Genomic DNA, 16,663 nt, shown 5'->3' with positions numbered 1-16,663 from the left:
GGTATCTTTCTTCAATTTTACCGGAAGTTGATGATTTAATTACAATTGACATAGTTAAACCTCAGAAAAAGACACCTTAATATAAAAAATATAGTCAAAACACTCGAAGAGTAGAATTTGAGGTTATACAGGAAATTATTTGTTTCAAGTTATTGTGTTTTTCTTATCTTTATTATATATTATTTAAAGTTATTTTAAACTATTATTTAGCAGAAATTATCATAAGAACAATTAATTATTTTAAGTTCCGAACCAGCTCAGAAATAATTTGTGTGCATGTGCAGAAATAATTTCCCTGTATAACCTCCAATTCTACTTTTTTTAGTGTTTCGACTATATTACGGCTATGCTAATCAAAACAATTTATATTAATTAAAAATTTTCTTTTATTTTTTATTAACAACTATTACATTTAACTTATAAATTATCCTTGCAAATAATATGCACATGCTATTTTTAAAAAAAAAAATTATTGCTATTTTGACTGCCAATATGTGGATGCCAAACTATCTAATAAGTAGTATAACCAAGTTTTAGGCAGACACTTGATTTTTTTTCCGAAATATTTAACTACCCTGATGAAACAGTGAAAGTTGATTTAGTCTGAATCAAATGTTTCCCTTTTTCGAAGCAAGAATGAATGAACGTTTTTAAGTATCTTGAGGCAAGATAGTACTCGACTGTTATCAAGCTCAAACTGTTTTTAAAGTTTCATATCATGAGAAACTTACACTGTTGACGTGGATGTATATAGTGGTGGTTTGTGCTAACTTAACACATCACTAACAGGTATACCTTTTTCCTGACCGCTGGGTAACTGTTACCTATAGACAAGGGTTACTTTGTTTGCTTAGTTCTTGACCGCTACTAGCCCTACTACAACTTCTCAACTCAAGCCTTTGTTTACTGAACATGACCATGTATATTAGCTGAACATGTATATTCTGGTCGTATACTTTTTCAATCATGTTTGCCAAGATTCTTCGAGTATAGAATACTAAAATATTATGTTGATTCTTTTCATGAATAAATACGTTTTATCAGCAACACTGCAGCTTCTTATAGGGTTGGGAGATGAAGAGAATGACCGTAAAAGAAATTTCCGGGGTTTTATGGTAAAAAATTTTGCTTACAACCATATGAGCTTTTTTGTAAGCTTTCAACAGATAGCTTTTCTTTATTATTTTTTAAAAATGAGCTTATCTCCTTGGTAGTAACGAAACATTATTATAAATAGAATGCACAGGTTATTTTATTCAATAAAAAAAAAAAAAAAAACTTGGATAAAATTTTCTTTAAAAAATAACTTTATGTAGTTAAATGATTGCAAAGCTTAAGATTAAAATTTTCCAAAGAATTATTTTATTCCAATTAAATAATTATCATTACAAATATTAGTGTTTTATTTTTATACATTAAAAATGTTTTAATATAACGTCACCCATTTGATTAACATTGTGTCGTTTTTAAAATGAGATAATGTTAATCAAATGGATGACGTCATGTTAAAACACTTTTAATGTATTAAAATAAAACACTAGTATCTGCAGTGATGATGCACGTAAATACTTATTTTATTAAAATGATAATTATTAATTTTATTGGATAGTTGTAAAGTTAAAATAAATATTTCCATTTATACATGACTGAAAAAAATATTTATAGCAGAAAGTTGAACCCAAAATGGCGGTAAAAAGTATCCTTTAATCGCATGAAAATTAAAATAAAAATGTAAATGTAATAAAAGTAAAAATTACTTAATAAAATCAAAGGACAAACTGCTTGATAAATTTAATCCTCACATTGTAATTAATTTTTCAAAGAAAATCCTGTCAGTGTATAAATAAAAAAGGTCATTGTGAATATATAGCTTTAGATGTATAGAAAAAATTACTACTTATTATTTGAAGTAAGTTGACTGCTAGAATATTAATTACATATTGTATAAAATAACTCGTCAATTTTTACTACACGGAACAGTTGTTGAAACTCAATTTTAATTGGCTGATTAAAGAATAGAACGACTACGAATATCACAACTTCATGCTGCGTGACTGTACGTATATCACATGATCTCGAAATTGCTTTAAATTACAGTTGAACAGCAGGTGGCGCAATTTCACACAGTTATAGAAAAATTCCCCCGAGAGTTTCTCGACAAAGTCGAAAATATTTTAAGAGATTCTTTCTCTTTCTACTTGAATAGTTACTTCAACTCTTCTTTCATTCAATTACTGGCATTAATTATTTTATATCAAGCTTTATTTGACTCCAGATGATAATTTCAACTGGAAAAAAAATTTCCAACGCTTTTTACAATATTAATAAAGTTGATTGACTATAAATTTAATCAAATCAAAATGAAATAATTATCTAGATTACAAAAATAATAATAATTTGTACTATTAAGTAGCTCATTACTTCTCAGAATTTTGTTGATGAATTTATAAATGTAAATATCACTTTGGCTATGAAACTCTTTGAGAATATAAATTACAAGACTTGAAACTATGTCGAAGTACCTGATTTTTTTTGTTAGTAATAATCAAGAAATATCTTGCAAAATAAAAATGAAAAAATAAAAATACAAAGGAAATATTTTGGTTCTGTTGCTGGTAGAAATTCAAGTTTTCTTTTGAGGAAAAGAGCAACTTTAATGAAAAGTAGAAGGGAAAAAAAACAAAATAAAAGACAAATGAAGAAATAAATAGACTTTCTGCAGGTTGTAGTCAAACTACGGGTGCCGTAGAAATGTTAGTTGTGCAAATTACTTTTGATTTTGCTTGGTAAACTTGTGCTAGAATGTTGAAAATTGCTGATTCCTTTCGCCTTCACGTCCTCTTTCCAAGAAATATCTTATTTTAGTCAAAAGAAAAAAACCCCTGAAGTTAAATGTTAAAGAGATATAAAAAAAAGGGTAAATTGCTTTTTGCATTACGTAATAGACAGAATGAGACAATCTCTTTTTTATTGCAACTAATTTTTATGATTACACCAATGTTACAATACAGAGGTGTAGTATTTCTGAGCATCTTATGAATTCTCTTTATCAACTTTTCCATCTTTTCTACTTTCACAGTCTTTTTATGGTATTCACACCAAAATATTCTCAAGTTAACATTTTTTTCTAAATAAAAAAAAAAAGCCAACTGTGCCCTCTAGCTATATTTTCCATTTTTATTATTTTTATTTCTGTCTTATTTTCTTTAAAATATGCTTAAACAATTTTGAGTTTTAATTTTTTTATTAACAATTTTTTCTATCCTTTTTCATATACCTCTAGAAATATTTTTAAAATTAGCGAATAAAAACAGTTTTAGAGTTTTACAGAATTAAATGAAAATTAATTTTAAAATCACTGACAACTGATATTCCTAGATCAAGAATAATTCCATTTTTGATCATAATATTCTTGAATAAAGAATAATTATTAGTAATTTGAGTTTCAAGATAAGGGAAAAATGAGGGAAAACTGAATAAAGGAAAAATAAAGTCTCACACTGACATCACACTTGTCAATGATTTGTGTTTAACATTGTAAACACTTTAAGTGTTTTATTACTAACATTTGAGTGATTCTGGATTTGCAGTTGAAACATTGGAGGAAATCAATATTCAGATAATTTTATTCCATATAATTGCACTGTAAATTTTAGTGTTTTATTTTAAAACATTAAAAGTGTTTTATATGACGTCATCCATTTGATTAACATTATCTCATTTTTAAAACACTTGAAAACATTTTAAAAACGACATTATGTTAATCCAATGGATGACGCCATATTAAAACACTTTCAATGTATTAAAATAATACACTATGATTTGTAGTGATAATTATTTAATTGGAATGAAATAATTCTATAAAAAGATCCTGTGTTAATTCCAAAGAAATTTTTCATTGCGAATATTTAAAAAAAAAATTACTTGGTCACAGTGAATTTTTTTATCAATGTAGACTTTAGTAAGACAGAAATGAGATGATATTGATTCATCAAAGTAGTTTCCCTTTCTATCATAACCACGAATCAACTTAATTAATGCATTGAATGCAATTAATCACTGCTGCATAACTCATAAATTCTATTCTTTGCTCTTTAAGTTAACAGTACAAATAACGTCTGTAATGCTTTTGAGAATTTGAGTATCTGTGAAGATACCTGTACGGCTTTAGTGTGCATGCGCTGGATAAACGGTTACGATTGTGTTAAACTAGAAACGTGGTTGAACTTGTGAGCTCGTGCCTCAGCTGCAAGGTATTTATCCATGACGAAGTAGATTAATTATCGTACGTTCCTCATGTTTCTGTTCCTATAACAATTTGACCAAGTCGGTGGATACGAGTTAAGGAATATGAGACGAAATGTGTGTTAACATTACATGGCATAATAATTATTCATTGAAGAAGACACTTGCTAAATAAATAAACACCAAAAATAGAAATAAATTAATTTATCTCAAATATTTCTTGTCAAGCAAAATTCCTCAAGTTTTTAATGAAATTATTACATCTGTTGCTCCACATTTAATTATCTCCATTTGTAGCATCTAAATTTTATATTTGATTAATTTTCTCACTGTCAGCATTTTAATGGAGATATTACAAAGTTTAGAGAACATCTAAATATTCCATGTTACACTTAGTTTAACTGATTTATTTCATTATAGTCAATAATTTCCCTCGTAAGTTGGAATATTAATTCCTTCACCTCTATAAAATACCGATGGAATGAAAAAAATACTGTTAAAAATCTATCAAAGTTTAAATAGAAATGATATTAAGAAAATACGAAACTAAGTACGCTGATCTAATCATAAAAGACTGGAGTCTGAGAAGAATTTGTAAGTGTAATATACTTCTTTGATAAATCCTTTGATGCATCTTCTTCAAGTTCTAATGTCTAGATATCTTAGAGCACTTCTCTTACTCTATCTTTGTGTAACATTAAATGAATACGCTCATACCGTTCGCTTTCTCAAGCTATCTTTCCTTCCTTTCAATTACTTAGTCGAGTGCCAAAAGCGTCAATTGATTTAAGAGCTGTCGACTGGAGTGTCGAAGTAGAGACTCGCTGGATGACAGTAGAGAAGGATGTGAAGACTAAGGCAACAATAGAGACAGCCAAAAGGTCACAGATAAGAATTAAATGAATAGAGAATACAATAAAAGTCTCGTTTCTTCGGGGCTTGATCGTTTTTTCATTTAATCCAACATCTCAGAAATATTTTTTATCGATTTTTGTGAACAAGAATAACGTAAAAGCCATCAGAGATATTGCAGACTTGCATCATTCCTACAGAAAGTTGCTTCTCTCTTCGATCTTTAAACAGGATTAAAATAAATCCTAATCTGTAAGGTCGTAAAGTCAAGATCTCAAGAAAAATCTTAGCCACAACTATTTTCTACCCCTTGAGCATTGTCTTTCTTCGTTGGCCGGAGATGAGAGAACTTGAGTTTTACCAAGACTGTCTTAAAGAAAAACTTCTTCCACTGCATTTCATTGGAATCATTGTCCCATTGTGGGAAAGTGACCAAGACCATTCTCGTTTATCTAAATTTCCTTAGTATATTTTTAAACTCAATGGAATGGAAGAAAAATACACGTATTTTACTGACGAAAAAATTTTAATGCATATTAAGTGAATTTAGAAGAATTAAACATGTGGAACTACTGTTTATTAATTAATTAATATTATGAATTATATATATTTATATTTTATTAAAAGCTACAAAGACAGAATTGTTAAAAAATATGAGAAAAAAAGATTCTTTTAAAGGAAGTAATAATAAAAAAAAATACAAACAATTATTTTCTTATTTATAAAAAAATAGTGTCTGATTAAAATAATTTTGAATTTTAGAAAATAAAATTATTCTGCTGGATTGTTTTTTTTACATGGGACATGTTGAGTGCAAGAATGACCCAAAGACAATAAAGATGGAGATATTGAAGAATGAATATCATAGTAAAATATTCTGAATCTCAGATCCCAGTTGACAATTGCTAATAAAGACAGTTAGAATATTCTATTTCTTTACAATTGAAGAAAAATAACACTCCATTTTAATCAATATTTTTTATTATTCTCCCATCGATTGCCTAGATTAATATTAATTAAAAATTTTAAAACAAATATTTGCTGGAGATTCATTACATTATGAAATTAATGGAATTATTACAAATATTCAACTGATGAATAATAAAAAAAAATTCTAAATATTGAGGGACTTTTCTATAATACTATGACTGCTGGTATATTTTTTGCAATCAACTTAATTACCTTCTTTACATATTGAGATACCCTAAGTTAATTGAAAATGACATTGAATCGAACAAAATAGATGTATTTAATTAATTCATATTGTAGATATGTATGTCAATATAACAAAGCAGACATTATATTTTATTTCGTCAGGCTTTTCAATACTTACATTGGCCGAGATTAACTTAATTTTATGAGATCATTGTAATGTGCATGTATATTTATGCAAATGGATAATTAAATGAATGAAAATTCATTTTAGAATAGCGTAATGAAAATATAGGACAAATTAGACAACCTTTATACAGAGTATATTTGATGTCAATAAGAGCTTGAATAATCATTCCAATGGTACACTGAGAAGATTTTTTTTGAAAAACTCCTAGGCACAATGAGACCGTAAACTTTACCAAGCACTTTGACCTTTTTTAGGAATTTTTAAGTCAGTTTTACCCACACATTTTTATTTTAATTGTCATACGATAAAAAAATACTTTTTACCATCATTTTGAGTTCAATTTTCTGCTACACTGATAGAAGTATTTCTTTGTATCTAACATAATTTATTAGCAGCTAATAAATATGTTATTTGAAAGAGAAATCGAATGAACATTTGTTAACAGTTAAGAAATTATTTATTAGAGTAGATGTATTTGGCTCAATGAATGATTTCTTAGCTGCAAACAAATATTTATTTCTCATCTAAATACTATGATTGGGCTCGATGGTAAGGTAGAATGACGGCAAAGCATAATCAAATGTTAGGTTATATTATGAAATAACTTTTATTTATTGAAAATTTTCAAATAAAAAATAACGATTTCGTAATGATTAAAATTAATATTTTCTTTTAAACAATAGCTCGACGAGCAATGACATTATAACCATTTAATTTCGTGTGAATTTTTAATGGTTTTATAAATATGATAATATCAGACAGCTAAGCAAAGAAGATTTATTACCTACAAATAAATCTTTATTTATATCAAATAAATACTGTAAAATAATTTTAATGAATTCATTTAGTCCCACCAAATATATTCTTCTATCAGTGTATAAATATTTTTCTCAGTCATATATAGATATTGTAACGAAGTTACATTTTTAAGGCCGATATTATAAAAAATTAATTGGTCTGATGAATCGATAATCAGTAAAATCATTTTATCGACCCATGAGAAATAGCGCGAAATTTAAATTATCGGCGAAGCCTATTAAAACCATGTAGTAGAGAGAGAGGGTCATAAGAAACGTAATAGATCTGAGAGAGAGAGATATTGTGATGATCTTGTTGCCATGACGACTTCCCCACGCAACTCACCACAATGGTGGTGGGGGATGGCAAAGAGGGCGGAGCCAAACAGTATAAAAGGGCTGAATTTTGCGGAGATCGTCACTTCACCTGTCTCCGAGGTACTAGACCAACGAGACCGACGAGAGTAGTAGCTCACGTCGTACAATACAGAGTTTTAGCTCTGACTAAAGGGTTGTAGCCTTTTAGTTGCCCCGGAGAGTAGAAGCTTTCCGAAAATAGGAATTGGAGGGTTGAAGCCTTCCAGCCAAGAGTTGGTGCTCTTGGTTTTAGCTAGCGATCGAGAGTTGGAGCTCACGATCTTGAACCGTGTAGGAGTCGAAGCTCCTCGCCGACGAGTTGTAGCTCGTCAGCTATTCAGGCAAGGTTGTAGCCTTCCCTCGAAGAGTTGCTAGCTCTTCGAGTATCCCGGACGAGTTGTAGCTCGTCCTTACTTAGATAGGGTTCTAGAATTAGAAGGTGAAGAGTCGTAGCTCACACCTATACCCCCTAGAAGAGTTGGAGCTCTTCGTCGACGAGTTGAAGCTCGTCGATTATTCAGGCAAGGTTGTAGCCTTCCCTCGAAGAGTTGTTAGCTCCTCGAGTATCCCGGTCTGGGTTGTAGCCCGACCAACGAGAGATTAGGCCACGGGGTAGACACTTCTGGGTGGGATTTTAAGATAGCAACTCTCTCTCTCTCGAGTATAACGGCACCTAAGTGAAAGTTTACTTTGTAAAACTGTACAATTGGAAATCTAGAATAGAATACATATATGTTGTAAATAGTTTATATAATAAAGTTGAAATTGGATTTTAATTTGTGTCTAGAGAATTTACTTTGTAACGCATCCGCAATAGAATCCTGGGCCATAGAATTTAGATAAATTGTTAAATTGGGGCGGGAATTTTCTTGGGGACTCGCCTTGAGAAAATTTAGGTGTTACAATATATTGGGAGTACAGTTGAAGGAAGGAAAAATAATCTTAAATCAAGTCTAAATAATACTATAATAATATAAGTTACAACAGATAAAATGTATTCGAGTAATATGTAGACAGAAATAGTACCGTTTCTTTGAGAGACTTAATCGAACTGAACTCAATAGGGTAAAGCCCTACTGTCTTTTTTTTTAGAACTAAGGTATGCCAGTTTTGCCAGTAAATGAAATTATCATCCTGTCATAGCTGAGTACAGAACCATTGCTGGATGATAACTTCGTGCCAGACCCAATACTGGCCCAATAATGGGTCTGTTGTATGTTCCTACTAGGGAGCCTAATTACATACACAAAAAATTAAGAGAAATAATGCGCATTTAATACGGGATATAAAATAGTTCCAACAATATACGTAAATTTTTACTTTCTTTATTCTTTTATTCAAATTATTTGTATTTTATTATTTAAAATATTTATTATAACTTTATAACTGTCCAATAAAATTAATAATTATTAGATTAAAGAGGTTCATTAAAATTCATCATGATTTTTAGAAAATTTTAATCTTAAGTTCGGCAATCATGCAGCTACATACGAGTTATTTTTTTCGCTGTTTCTCAGTTGCGGACGGGGTCTTTCCAGGTAATTTCCATGGTCTTTGGCGTTGTCTCCTCCTACGAGTCCAAAAATCTAAAAGTGGGGAGGAGTAGGTGGAAAAGTGATGCCACAAATATATCCTACAGAAAACCTTATGTTCTAACGAAAGTGTTTGAGGGCAGAATCAACTTGCCAAGTTCTCCAAATAATGTAGAAAAGTCTTACATTTTGATCGGCGTTCAAGTCATCTCTAGGGTGGCGCATATTTTTTTGCAGGCGGAGCTAATTTTAAATTCTTTTTTGGTACCTGAATATTCCCTCAATGACCCCGTCCGCAATTGAGACTACGATGGTCAAGACCCCGTCCGCAACTGAGAAATTTTATTGCCCCATTTTTGGGCCTCGTCCGCAATTGAGGTGCAGCCATTTTTTTATCATCGGCCTTCAATTTATTTGGAAAGCTGAAAATGCGGTTTTTGTTGAAGGTATTTTTACTAAACGTACTTTTTTCCTCGATTTTAAAATAAAAGTGTCACGTGGTTGTCCCAAAGTTAAGGGTAATTTTTTAAAGCAAATTTCCTCAGTGTAATAAATAGAAAAAAGATATAAAACTTGAAAGAAAATATGAATTTAATATTGAACGGAATTCTTTCCTTGAAAATAAGTTTAAAAAGAATTATAAAATGGTTTCCTAATGTAGATGAATAAAAGCATGAAGACTAATTAGTATTAGACCTCTTGATCCTCTTAGCAGGGAGGATCAAGTTTGTATTCAGGATCGAGAGGAAATGAGTCTGGGAGTCTGAGAATAAGGGGAAGTGTCGCAAGGAGTGTCTTGGGAGTAGTTGCCGTTAATGAGCCTCTAGTAACGACGCCTTTTTTTTCTCCATGACCATATATTCTACAGCCGAGAACAGTCCTCTCTACACCATGTTCGCCTGCACAGGATCATCCTTTATATTTCATTCTTTGCCACTCACACTCTTGAAGAAAACCGCACCAAGACCCTCCCTTGAGCTTTTGCCAAGCTCCCAAGAACAATCGACAATGATTTTGGTCGTTAAATTTTGATATTAATCAACTTGAAGTAAAAAATGTACACTTTTTCTTGATTAGTTACAAAAAATATTATTATTAATTAATTTTAAAAATATCGTGACAAAAAAGAAGCCAACAAGTAAATGCCTCCTCGCAACGATGAGGTTTGACAATTTGGTTTAAAATTTTTTAATTAATTAATTTATCTGTCATAACGATTGCTCTTAATTTAAAGACAATTGTTTGTTTCAAAATTTAAACATGACAATTTAATTTGAAGTAATTTTTTATACATTAAAATTCATAAGTATAATTGATAAAGTTTTGAATTAAATTCCAACAGAACTAAAAAAATTAATTGGCTCATGTTATAAACAATAAATTCGAAAGCAATTTTTAAGGCAAGTAATCTTTTCATTTTTATTAATGTTATTGAATTACTGTTTTGTTTAATAATCATTAGAATAAATTATATATAATAATACAGTAATACCCTGGACTTACGCGATAGGTGGGACTGAGCGATAGCAGTGTAAGTCGGGGTTCAATTGTTTGGCAATATCGACCACTTCTTCAATTATACCATCAATGGGCAAATGAAAAACCGCATAAACGGGGTAGCGTAAGGCGAGGTATGACTGTACAAGGATGTGATTTATTCAAATTCAGATAACCTTCAAATAGTGTTAAAATACGCAATAAAAATTAAAAATCCTTTTTAATTTTCTTACTGTATATTTTATTAAAAAATGTTTATCAGCATTTTGCAAACATTAATCTGCCTAAGACCGTTCTTTAATTATAAGAAAGTGAATGCTGCCATTTTGAACGTCAAGGTTTTACCTTGATGGATACACTGCAAATCCTAGTTTTCCAAAATGCTTTATTTTAATGCGGATAAGTGTGTTAAATATGACGTCATTCATTTGATTAAAATTTGTAGTCACTTTTTACACACTTATAAATGCCTTAAAAGTAACTACAATGTTAATCGAATGGGTGACGTCATATTTAACACACTTATCCGTATTAAAATAAAGCATTTTCGAAAACTAGGATTTGCAGTGTAGTGAGTTCATTGTTAAAGAATTTTTCGTCGTCTCTTTAAGTAATTTTCAAGAATTACTATCAAAATTTGGGTAAGTTTTGTAATACCCCCACCTTGAAGTTCTGGATCACAATATGGAGATAAAATTTGATCCAAAACTCTTATAGAATATCTCCTACAAATGTTTGGGAATTTAAGGATTTTAGCGATTTCCGATTTGCGTTTATTGTGAAAAAGTCGAATATAGTCCAGCTTATCTTCAGCAAATTCAGTTGATAGGCTTAATAGTCTGATTGCAACACATTTCAGATTGGTAGTCTCATAGAGTTTAATATTGAAAGGGTTGAAAAGTGTATTGGATTTGTACTTTAGCTTTATCATCTTTCATATTATAATTAATTAATTTCAAAAAATATCTCTTTACCTTTATTGCAATTTTTCCCTAGAGTATTAAATTGTACACTTAAAAATATTTCCATCAACTCTTACAATATTAAACTAAAATAGCGACTGAGGTTGCTCTTTATATTCTCTTTTTTTTTTCTTTATGAATAACATATTTATGAGATGCAAAGGAATATCTTCCAGCTGATATAAGATTATAGCGAATATCAGTGCATACATCAAAGAAATCACTTTTACCTATTTTTCCATAAAATCATTTTTATAAAGACTAAAAATGTACTTGGTATATTCACATAATACTTTTAAATTAATTAATCCAGATTTTTTGATAAATTTCCTTTGGACAGAATAAATGGTTTTAATTTTATAAAACGCTTTGGACAAAAAATATAAATTGTAAAAGTCGATTTTTTCCCCCGAGCAATTTAGTGAATAAAATGAGCTTCTTTGTTATACAAAAGATTCATTTATTCTTATAGAAACCCAATAAATCATGGAGTGTCGAAAGCAACCGATAAATAAGTTTCATCGTTCTTCAACCCGTATATCTGAACACTCTTTTGCCTATTTCCAAGTGTTTGGCAATTTTTATACCACAGGCATTGGTATTGTTTCCTCTTTGATATTCCTGAGGCAAATTCGCTTCTCTCTTTCAGCCCTTGCTTCTATTCTATGCGGTCCAGTTGCAGTACACTGAGGGGTCCATAAATCTAGCGATTGCGTGCACTCGGCATTCGGCCAATAAGTGGTACGTGCAAGGTAGACCGAATTGTGTTAGAATCGTGACGTGATAGTTGGTCTTTTTTTTTTTTCCTCTAACCCCGTTACATTCTTTATCCTCTCTTATACCATCTGTCTAACCATTTTTTTCTCTCTCTCTTTCACTCTTTTACACTCCCAAGTTGTCAATATCGAAATTACAAATTCGAGGCAGCACATTGGTAAAATCCAGAAAGCACTGAATCTAGACAGCAGAGTGTGGAAAATGTGAATGTGAAATAAAAAATTGGATAAAAATGAAATTCCAGCTCAAAAATGTGCTATGAAAAAATAATAAATATTGTATGATATTTTTATGAAGCTAGATTTTATCTGAAGCATAACATCAATGGTAATTTTTTTATAAATGTTTTTACACTCTTTTTTATTATCAAAGTATATTTTATATTTTATTTGAGGATAATTACCCGAACATGAATACTCTCTTCAATAAATTTGCATTTTTTATTCTTCATTATATTTGAAAGCAAAAAAAAATTTTATAAATAATCTTTTTAAAATAATTTTTTTTTTTCAAAGAAGAAAATTACTCTTTAGGAATCAATTCTTTTTTGCAGTCTTTTCATATTGAATTTTATAATTGACATATAATTGGTAATTTATTTGAGGTACTCTATAGAACAATAAAGAATGATGAAAAAAAAAAAATATCAACTGATAAAACTAACATGAATGAAAAATGAATTGATTGAAGATACTGCAATGAAACTCCATGCAAAAAAGTTCATTCATTAATTTTATGACTGACTCATCGAATTTAATGGAATAATCAATCAAGCAGAATTATTAATGTAAATTCTTAAGCTCACAAAGTTTTGTTGAAATTCTTTCTCATTTCCATTATTAAATTATTATTGTCTATTGAATATCACTTTTTAATAGTCAATTATTTATTGCTGATTGCAACATTCAACAAAGAATATAAAATAAAGTTCAATCCATTCATATAGTCGTTAGAGAATATTAAAAAAAATTCAATAAATTCTTTACTGGTGACAGAAAAATCCAACAAAAAAATTATATTAAAAGATCATATGAAGAACATTGTACTTGGAGAATGGCAAAAAATAAAATAAATAGAGATGTAAAAAAATGTATGGAAAAAAAACGTAGACGAGAAAATCGTCGTGCTGCGAAAACGGTATTTGAAAAGCCATTAATATAAATCGACGACAATCTTCTTCGAACGTAGACACCGAGAGACACGAGAGTGATTCCATTTGGGATCTTCAAAAAATGCACGTCGACAGAGGCATCAAGTAAAGAGACGTATACAAAGATAGTAAAAATAAAAAAAAAAAAACACCAAATGAAATAAAAATAAGAAGAAACTTTGTGTCGTGTATACGAATCGGAAAATATTCTTCCAAGCATCGTGAAGAAGCCTCGTTTCACTTAGAAATTCGTTCAACGAGTTTTCCTTTGAGCTTCTTCATGCTTATATTTCTCGACTTAAATTGCAACGTATCTTTTAGGCGATTTTATCTAGCGTTTCCTTTTCCACGTCTTCATTCGTCTGCGATGTATAAGAGAAGTCCTTTTCTTCAGGACAAATTAAAGGGAAATGGAGATTCGGTGCCGAGAGTAAATTGTAGGTAACACAGCTCTAGATGGAAAACAGCATTTCAGCTCTTTCAAGTTGACCTAAGCAGAAAATAGCAAATCTCTCTGCTCAGGTTGTGTTCTGCTGAGAACCGAAAAATTTATCCTTATCATCATCGCTCTTATTTTCCCTTCTCATTCACCTTCACCATCTCTTTCATCCTTATCATTTACCACCTGACAAATTGAGATGGAATGGTTTATGCACAAGATCTGCTATCATTTTACCTTTCTGCTTACTTGCACAAGCTCCATTGATTACGAGAAAGGAGATTATTCGCTTGCTTTTATGAGATTTTCATGATTGTCTGCTTTTCGTGTAATAGCTCATTCTCGAACATTTTTCATTACTCTTTTTATGTTTCGAAGCCACGATATTAAACCATCTACTAGCTTTCTCAGTTGTTTGTTCTCTATTCCATTGATCTCACAATTATTGTTGTATGCATAATTTTCAGTTATTAAATTATTTATAACGCTTCATTTCTAGTTTTAAACCGTGAAAAATTGAACATGATAAAATTTCAATTATCAGGCAATTTAATTACCAATTAATTATTATTAATTAGTGTAAACGCAGAGAGAGAATTGTAACACACAGTTCTCTTATCCCTTTTGATACCTTCAAGCTCAGTTAGTCCAGGATTCCACACTAGGAAACAAGACTAGAGTTGAACAAAGCAATTAATATTTGCAGATAAACAATGAAATCAATTAGCTCGTAATAATTAATAACCAATGCCAAATATGTCAGATTTATAACAAAAAAATTCATTAAACAAAGCAATATTTATAGAATGTAAATCTGAAAACAATTATTAGGCCCTTATTTTTCGGCCTTATTATCTCTTGTTATAGTTTTTTATTCTTGCACGAAAATTTCTAGCTGAACGCCATCTGGCTGGCGGGCATGAACTAACGGACAAGACCTCTACTATATCTATGTATATTTAGAGTGATTTTAATTTTTTGAAACACAAATAAAACAGTTGGTGCAGTAAATAGCATTTTATGTGTTCAGAAGTAAAAACATTCACATTTAATTACGGTAATTTTTCTCGTTGAAAGAATCAAAATTATGATGAAATATAAGTAATATAAGTTCTAATAAGGATCATAATTTTTCTGTGATCCAAGTGTAGTAAAAATTTTTTAATAACATGTATATAAACAATTTGTTAACAAGTGTGAGTAATAACTTCATAAAAAATATTTATCATGACGATAAAATGTGAAAACTTGACTGCGAATAAACTACGATTTTATTATAGATGGTAATAATTAAATATAAAAAAAAAAAGAAAGGTTATTCAATTAATTAAAAAAAAATGTTCAAGTGTTTTGGTAAAAGGGTCGACGATGAAATTCGATAAAGTAGAAAGTGTACGCTTGAGATCACTGAGAGTGCTATTAAAATGTAAATTCAAAATACGTTTTCGTGTCTTTTAACATCCGGCTTGTTCAAGAATCATTTTGTAACCACCGTCTTTCTCACTTAAAATAGCAGACGAAGAAAGGTTATAATATCATGGTGTGTTCATATCTACTCTGTTGTAACCCGAGGCCTATTCCATACTCTCAAAAGAACAAAATTAAATTCCCTTCAAATCTCACCCTCTTCAAACATCCCCATGAACTATACTAGGATTTCTTTTGTAATTCTTTAGAGATCTCAGTTGGCTAAACTTTCATTCCTGTTCTCTGCCAGATTAAGCTGCAGTTTATTTGACGTCTGATTGTGCTCTTCGTCATTATCTCACAGCTTTTATTGTCACTCTTTATCGACTTTTATTAGATTTCAAGATTTTGCCCTATTTTCGTCCAAGTCAATAAAGTGTATGAACATTGCAATAATTGTTGAAATACGCCATTGTTGGCAACTTGTGGGGATCATCTAGAAAATCAACCATTTTCCAATCATCACATTCTCTCATTAAAAATCCTTCATGTTCTTATTTTAAAGATCTATTGAAATTCATAACATTATCATGTCACTACTGTTATATTTGAATTGCTTATAATAAACTAAAATTATTATAAACAATATATAATTGTGTAGAGTAATTAGAGGTTATCAGTAATCATAACGTATTGATATTGACCTCAATTTCCACTAATATTAATTAATCATTCAATTAATAGAATCTATTTGAATACAAATGTCTTCTTTACTCAACTTATTTTACACTCTTTTTGTTATAAAAAAAAATCTGCTGGACCGAATTTGTTCAAACTTCCTCCAGATCTTCTTCATCGTATTATCTTTAAAATGAAATTAGTCCTAAGTCGATATCTTCAGTAGTTCTCGAGATATCGAAAACAAAGAAAAACCTGACATACGTACGTATAATTATACGTACGGACAATTGCACATACGTACATACATCTATTTTTAAACCTTTCTATATGCTTCCAAGGGTCTCAAAACGTAAAAATATGGCAAAATTACGAATTTTAAAGATCAACCCCCCATGGCAATAACTTCCTAAAAGTAAGTTAAAAATGTTTGAGGGAGGGAGGGTAAAATGGAACGCTTGGGAAAAAGTACTAATTTATTAAAACAAGCTTAAAAACGCTTATTGCGTTTTTTGTTTATCAATTTTTCACATTACTAATGGATTAAAAATTATTACCATTTGTTAACATAACAGTTAATTTAATGATTCATTTTTTTTCTTTGTGTTCCACTTTACCCCACGTTCCT

Source organism: Chelonus insularis, unplaced genomic scaffold (assembly GCF_013357705.1).
Source record: "Chelonus insularis isolate UGA/USDA-ARS -01 unplaced genomic scaffold, ASM1335770v1 contig_402_pilon, whole genome shotgun sequence".
NCBI lineage: Eukaryota > Metazoa > Arthropoda > Insecta > Hymenoptera > Braconidae > Chelonus > Chelonus insularis.
The sequence above is the reverse complement of the archived record's forward strand: the minus strand, read 5'-3'. Positions refer to the sequence as shown.